This window comes from Mastacembelus armatus, chromosome 11, assembly GCF_900324485.2.
Source record: "Mastacembelus armatus chromosome 11, fMasArm1.2, whole genome shotgun sequence".
In the NCBI taxonomy this organism is placed as follows: Eukaryota; Metazoa; Chordata; class Actinopteri; order Synbranchiformes; family Mastacembelidae; genus Mastacembelus; species Mastacembelus armatus.
In genome coordinates, this window is record NC_046643.1 from 6,885,681 (window position 1) to 6,893,688 (window position 8,008).

At 39.9% G+C, this 8,008-nt stretch overlaps 1 long non-coding RNA gene across 1 annotated transcript; it reads right to left on the reverse strand.

The window, feature by feature from the left end:
* Nucleotides 1–6,057: 6,057 nt before the first annotated feature.
* On the reverse strand, nucleotides 6,058–6,658 carry LOC113125941 (uncharacterized). The gene is made up of 3 exons (XR_003295222.1): nucleotides 6,636–6,658; nucleotides 6,263–6,368; nucleotides 6,058–6,113 (listed from the first exon to the last, which is right to left on the reverse strand). It is a non-coding gene; the product is annotated as an uncharacterized LOC113125941 (long non-coding RNA).
* Nucleotides 6,659–8,008: the final 1,350 nt, after the last annotated feature.

Below are 8,008 nucleotides of genomic sequence, written 5' to 3' on the forward strand. Positions count from 1 at the left end.
TTTGTTCATGTCCATGATGAACCTTCCACACGAACAAAAGTTAGTTATGGAGTTCCACAAGGCTCCGTGCTAGGACCGATTCTGTTCACCCTGTATATGCTTCCTTTAGGATATGTCATTAGGAAGCACTCTATTAATTACCACTGCTATGCAGATGACACTCAGTTATATCTATCTATTAAACCTGTTAACACAAACCAGTTAACCAGACTTCAAGCCTGTCTAACTGATATAAAGGCCTGGATGACCAGTAACTTTTTACTTTTAAACTCAGAGAAAACAGAAGTCATTATATTTGGGCCAAAAAATCTCAGAAATAACTTTTCTAAAATTATAGCTACTCTAGATGGCATAACCCTGGCCTCCAGCACTACTGTAAAAAACCTTGGAGTTATTTTTGACAAGGACATGTCCTTTAACTCGCACATAAAACAAATCTCTAGAACTGCATTCTTTCACCTGCGCAACATTTCCAAAATTAGGAACATCCTGTCTCAAAATGATGCAGAAAAACTAGTCCATGCATTTGTTTCCTCAAGGCTAGATTACTGTAACTCATTACTATCTGGATGTCCCTATATCTCCATAAAAAGCCTCCAATTAATCCAGAATGCCGCAGCCAGAGTCCTGACAGGAACTAGCAAGAGAGATCATATTTCTCCTATATTGGCTTCTCTTCATTGGCTCCCTGTAAAATATAGAATAGAATTTAAAATCCTTCTTCTCACATACAAATCCCTTCATGATCAAGCTCCTTCATACCTTAAAGACCTCATAGTACCATATTATCCCAATTGACCACTTCGCTCTTAGAGTGCAGGTCTACTTGTGGTTCCCAGAGTTTCCAAAAGCAGACTGGGAGGCAGAGCCTTTAGTTATCAAGCTCCTCTCCTGTGGAACCAGTTCCCAGCCTGGGTTTAGGAGGCAGACACTCTCTGTACTTTTAAGGCTAAACTTAAAACCTTCCTCTTTGACAAAGCATATAGTTAGGGCTGACTTCTTCTTCGTCTTCTTCTTCTTTTAGAAAAGATACAATCAGAATCAATCTTCTTAGACACACACGCACATTTGAAAAGTAACTGATCCACCTAGGGACGCGGGATGCGCGAGTCCACATCATCATCATAGCCTACACTGGGTTTGTGTCTGACTTAAACTATAATGAAATGGAAACAGCTGGGGAAAACAAAGAGAAGATATATGGGTCAGTTTCACGTTTGATGCAATAGCATTACTGCTAAATACAGCTTTTCCCTTAAATATTTTGGAGGTGCTCTTTTGCTTTAAAGAATGAAGAATGTCATATGCAGGTTATAAACAATGCATATCTAATTTTTGGTCTTTTATGGAAAGGCCATATTCCATATATGTTTAATGAAACTTGTTTTTCATTTACTCCTAATTTAGAATATTTTGTATATTACAATAGTTTCACTAAATTAAACCCAATAGATTTTAGTCGACTAAAACTAAAACAAAGCAGATGACTAAAATATGACTAAAACTAAAATTGCATTTTAGTCAAAAGACTATGACTAAAACTAAATTAAAATATGTTGTCAAAATTAACACTGGTCTGTAGCTTCCTGTTTTCTCTGTGGTCTGAGAAAGTTCAGTTGAGACTCATAAACCAGCCTGTAGGTGTCATTATGTTTGTCAGTGTGTGAGCCATGTGTCACGAGTTATTGACTAACAACACTGTTTATGTTAAATGTTGCACACTCTGTTATCTGGCTAAATAAAACAGCATTTCCATATGGAAAACGATACATACAAAGGTCATAGAGGAGGCACATTTAAAAAGCGTATAATGCTTATTATAAATGGTATTACTGTTAACTGCATTATAAATAAATCCAACACTTGTGATGGAGAGGAAGTGAGAAAAGTCACATCCTCATGATTACACAGCCAGTTTGAACCAGATACAGCACCAAGCAGCCGTAACCCTTAACAAAAAAAAAAAAAAAAAATCCAGCCCATTAGTTAAAAGTTGCCTGAATTATAAAACTGCCAGGAATCTTGCCCTGTCAGGATTTCAGGGTTATGGACTTCCTCCAGGAGGCTTTTATTTTGGACACTGATTGTTCAGTGGATTGACTTAATTATTTGATTCACTGCACCTTTTTTTTTTTTCTTTAGAGATTTTTTCAGGCATTTCTGCCTTTATTGATAGGACAGTGGAGAGAGAGGAAATCAGGGAAGACATACAGGTCGTTTGCGACGGCCGGCTCGGGAGTTTGTGGACGGGCACGCTACTGCTACGCCACCAGCGACCCCCGTCCACTGCACCTGACAGCGCACGCTTTGCCGGATTGTGGTTAACGCTAAGGTTGACACTCTCCAGCCATTCGATGGAACTCATATCCAAAACCACTTATGAACTTGCCTTTGATTTTGATATGCTGCCTTCTTTCTGCTTTCGCCAGTGTACATGTGTTTTTCAAGAACCTGCCTTGACCTGCACAGACGGATTGACAGAGAAAGACAACTCCATCCTTATCCAGGAAGAATAAGAGCAACTTCTCTGTGGATACAGTTACAGGACAGGCGGAGAGATTAGTGAACTCTCGGATTCTTTTTTTCCCCTCCTTCCGCTCTTGGATATTGTGAAGAGGATTAAGCCCTTTAAAATAATGTCTCACTCAAGTACTTGAACACTAAGGAGCAAACAACATTATTATTTGACTCTCAACACGAGTTATTAAAAGGAGAGACCAATACCAGTAGAGTTTTGATTTGATTTAAGGATTTATTATCTGCTTTGTTGAGTTGGATGAACAAGAAAGGAACTTCCTGTATCGCTGCGATGAAGGACCTAAAAACAAGTGTGAACAACAAAAGGGGAATTCAAGAAATCTGCAATTACCTTTCCTACCTGCATACCTGGAGTACAACTTCTCAATTGTGGGCAATTTCCCACAATTGATGATTACTTCTGTTGCCGAAGGAGTTTAGACAATGTCCTTGTAAATTAATACACAGTTATTCAGCGCCATACCTCAGTCCCTTCCTAACTTCTATTTTTGTTTTGTTGTAGATCCAATTGACGTATCATCCAGACCTTCCACCAGATCCATCCTGTTTCTTTTTCAATAAAACACTGTTAACAGATCTCCTTACCTCATTTGTTGTCAGTTCTTGAGCTCTAAGCAAATTTTGGTTGAAAACTAACAGTACAGTCTGGCCAACAAACAATGAGCTCAACTGACAAAGAGGAATGGAGGGTTCGGGTGAAAGGTGCGCTGGCCTCTTATGAAGCTCAACTTCATGCGTGTATGGCTAACTTAGATAAGCTGACCAAACAGATAAGCAAGATTACATTAGGAGCAGAACTAACGCAACCCCAGGACATGACCTCTGTTCCAGCACCTTCCCCAGTTTCGCATAGCATAAAAGACACGCCAATCCGTGTACCGGAGAGGTATTCGGGAGAAGCTTCCATTTGTAGGGCCTTTTTGATGCAATGCAATCGGAGTCAGCTCCGGAGCCTATGCAGATTGGGAGAATCAGCCTAACACCAGAAGAACGCAACAGATGTTTTAAGGAGAATCTGTGCCTATATTGTGGAAAACCCGAGCATAGAGTCTCCACATGCCCGGCGCTAGTAAAAGGACAGGCTCAACGGCTTGGAGAGGATCGCTGTTGAGCCCAGCTCATTTTGGATTGACTAATCACCGGCTGCTCACTGAGATCACCCTACATTTGGGAAACCATTTCCAGACCTTTTCCGCATTCATTGATTCAGTTTATGGACGAAGGATTATGTATGAGACTTGGTGTCCCATTGACTGACTTAACGTCGCCTGTATAGGTTAAGGCTCTGGATGGTCACATTATTCATGCCTGTTCCAAAAAGACCGATATCATGCACATGACCATAGGTAATCATTCCGAGGCTATATCATTTTGAATAATTCACTCACAAAGACTTCCATTAGTATTAGGGGCTACATGGCTGTGAAAGCACAACCCGCACACTGACTGGAATACTGGGAGAATTATGGGCTGGGGTGTGAATTGCCTTACTACTTGTCTTCATTTTGTGTTCAGTTCCTCTAGATGGCGAGATACAGGAGGAGTTTCCTGGTCTGTCCAGAATCCCGGATGAGTATGTGAATTTGAAACTGGTGTTCAGCAAGACCAAGGCAACTTCTTTACCGCCACACAGACCATATGATTGCAACACTGATCTCCTGCCTGGCACAATGCCCCCACGAGGGAGGCTTTTCTTACTCTCTGGCCTGGAAAGAGAGGCCATGCAGCAATATCTGGACGAGGCATTGGCAGCAGGAATCATCGGACCCTCCTCCTTGCCCGCCGGTGCAGGCTTCTTCTTCGTGGCAAAAAAAGACGGTGGGTTAAGACCATGTATTGATTATCGTGGACTTAATCAGATTAGGGTCAAAAATCGCTATCCCCTTCCACTGATATCATCTGCCTTCGAACTGGTACAGGGAGCTACAATCTTTACGAAGTTGGATTTGAGAAATGCTTATCACTTAGTGCGGATAAGAGACGGGGATGAGTGGAAGACTGCTTTTAACACACCTGTCGGGCACTATGAATATTTAGTAATGCCATTTGGACTTACTAACACTCCAGCCACTTTTCAGAATTTGATTAACGATGTGTTGAGCGATATGCTGAACAGATTTGTTTTTGTATACATATTGTATACATATTAATATTTTCTCATACTAAGGAAGAACACGTCCCACATGTGCGAGCAGTTCTCAAGAGACACTTTCAGAATCATCTATATGTGAAAGCAGAGAAGTGCGAATTCCATGCAGCTAAGGTCTCATTCTTGGGATTTGTTTGGGCAGAGGGACAGATGAGCATGGATCCTGGAAAAGTGGAGGCAGTGCAAGATTGGCAGGTGTTATGCCGAGCTCTGCCTTCACCAAAGCGAAAACTCCCAACAAATAAATTCTGAGGCAAAAGACTGTTTACAGGCAGAAGTTGCTTTTTTTCGGGTTTATCAGCAATGATAACAGATCCCAGCCTAATTGTAGTTTCTGAATGTTTAATGTCATCTGTGTTTTATTAGGCTAAGCTCTGTTTTAAGTAGTGTTTCCGCGTTAAGAACTCAAGATTTGCCTGAAATCTGCTCGCTTTCCAAAGGCTGCTCGTTGTTAAGAAAAGCTTTATAGACTGATCGTTCTGGTAGAATGAGGTTTTTAGGGATGACCACTGAATGTTTTGTGTTAAAGTCGCATGTAAATATATGCTCAAAAAACACATGGGACTTGTTCAGTTTGAGTGCGAGGGGTGGATGCAGGACACATTGTTGATAAGAGCCTGGATATTATCAAATGTATGAAATGAAGTCATGACCAAATAGCCAATTATTATTAAAACCATAAGATTCATTAGTGTCTGTGCATTTATATATTTACATATTTAGCTTAATCTGAAGAAAAAACTAAGAAATAACTAGTTAAAGCTAAAACAAATAAAATCAAATAACTACATGTTAACATGGTTTGGTCCCACTGTGTTATATAGCCAACTTACCAGGGGCATGCATTATGTGGCAGACCTGCTCTGCCAGGATCTGCATGCACCCGTTTCAGACAGGAAAGGCACCACATGCACGAAACTGTCATAGTCAATCTGTAATAACTCTATGTATATGAAGATGCAACATTTAGGTTAACGTGTGTTTTGTTTAAGATTATAACGTTTACAAAGTCCCAATTATATACATACACATAACTATATACATATATACAACCAGCAGGTGCGAAAAATGAATTTCTATATACATAAAGGGCCGAGGTATAGTCCTTATCCAGTGGTGGACTGCTCACACAGCCATGGTGGTACCACCGATGACACGCATCACAGCCAACTACAAATTTCAAAGCCCATTAAAGTTTCATATCATCATTTCTTGTAATATGAAATAATTGTTGTGAGTGCATTACTGTACTATATTATTAGATGAAAGCTTGTAATGGAAAGCCCCATGTATACCCATGTACTATCAATTAGTTCTCCAAGCTTTGAAGTATCTCAAATTCCTATTCTATTCCACTTTTTCCATCTTTACCCATGTTTGATCATCCGCCTCAATCCGCAGTGACGGCAGAGATTCTCAAGTGGATCTGTGAAAACAAAATGAGCAGTGCTGCCATATTAACACACTTTCACTAACAAATCTATGCAAAGGAAATCTGGCACTGCTGAGTTCACGTTCTAACGTTCACAATTTGTTGAACACAATTTAAAGATATGTTAATATGAATAAAGATACCAGTGTTATGGAGGAGAGTAGTGGCAATGTCAACTCTCATTTCGTTTACAGCCTTGGTATTTGTCTCCATGGTAATGGGTTGTTCTTCAAGTATACACTCGGCAAACTGATGAACAGATCAAAGAGGACAGTTTTGTTTGTATTAATTACAATTTAAAAAAATAACCACAGCACACCCAATACAATAAAAAATATCTTTAAAAAATAGAAGACTTGTTATAATGTTTTAAGAGTCCAGTATACTTGTTTAATCCAAGATTAAACTCTTTTCAGCATATTTTTTTGTTGTAATAATGGATGCTAAGTATTTTCTACTACAGTGCATAAACTGTGTGTTACACCAAGAAGAAATTCATCCATCCATTTTCTATACCCGCTTTTTCCTGAATCAGGGTCACGGGGATCTCCTGGAGCCTATACCAGCTCTGTCTCGGGTGGAAGGCAGGGATACACCCTGGACAGGTCACCAGTCCATTGCAGGGCACCAAGAAGAAATAACAATGTTATTTCCGAGAGAAAATATATTAGGTATTAAAACATAAATGTTTACAGTGTGCACTGGGCCACAGGATGACAAATTCTTTTGTACACAATCCACATTATAAACTCTCAGGCAAAGACACCACAGGACCTGCTGTCCTTCTGATGTCCATGTGGAAGAGTGGTACATGCCCACATTGACACGTTGCAGCCTCTCTTCCTCATGAATGCCCTTTAAGTAACAACACACCTTTTACTAAGTAACCTCTACAATTTAAACCACAAAAATGTAATATTTTAGTTTTATTCTTATTCTACTATTGTTTTTCACCTTGTTACTTCCTTGCATCTTTTTATATTTGTGTCAGACTCCCCCAGGGGATCCAGAAACAGGCACATCCTTTTGTGAGGATACATCACCTTCATTTTTGAAGGGAAACATTTCTTAGGTTTCGAAGTTGCCCAAACACTTCAAACATTGACTCTAAAGCAAATAGGCTGGTACATACATGTGTGATTCCTTGCTTAAACTGTAGCTTAAACTGTGTATAGTTCCATAGCTGCAATTTACAGTAGTACAGCTAAACATCACTGATATCTTGAACATCCATTTTTGAGGATATATGCAGTACCTTCTGTACTTTTATGCCAAACTAAGGCAGTAATTCACAGACTTGATGTGGACTCTATTTAACAATAGATCAAAATCTGAATAATAACACTTACTATCAACATCCAGTGATGGTGCTCATTAAAAATCCCCACTACCATTTTGTATTTCATTGGATCCATCTGCAAGTGAAGACAAGACAACACAAAACAAAAACTTGCCTGAGACATGGTTAACATATGTCACAAGGTGCGGGTGGTGTGGTGTGAAGGAAGAGAGGTGAGGACCCAAGTGCAGGACAACAAAGGCTTTATTTCCAGGGTTCAGGCAAACGTAACATAAATCTCCGCCACTCGGCGGGCAGGCAGGCAAAAACAACAGAAACGCCACTCGGCGTAAACGGGCACAAGGCTAAATCCTTTCACTGTTGCTAAACAGCATCACACAACGCGCTGACCAACTTTAACATCAATGCTCCGACCGAGAACAAGAGAACAAAGGAAACGCAGGCGTATAAATAGACCGAACTCAAGACTAATTAAACACAGGTGAACTAATGAACTAACGAGACAAAGCTAACCAAGATCAACACAGGAAAGAACAGGAAATTAACCAAAATAAAAGTCCAGAACCGGAACTAAAATCTCAGTCCATGA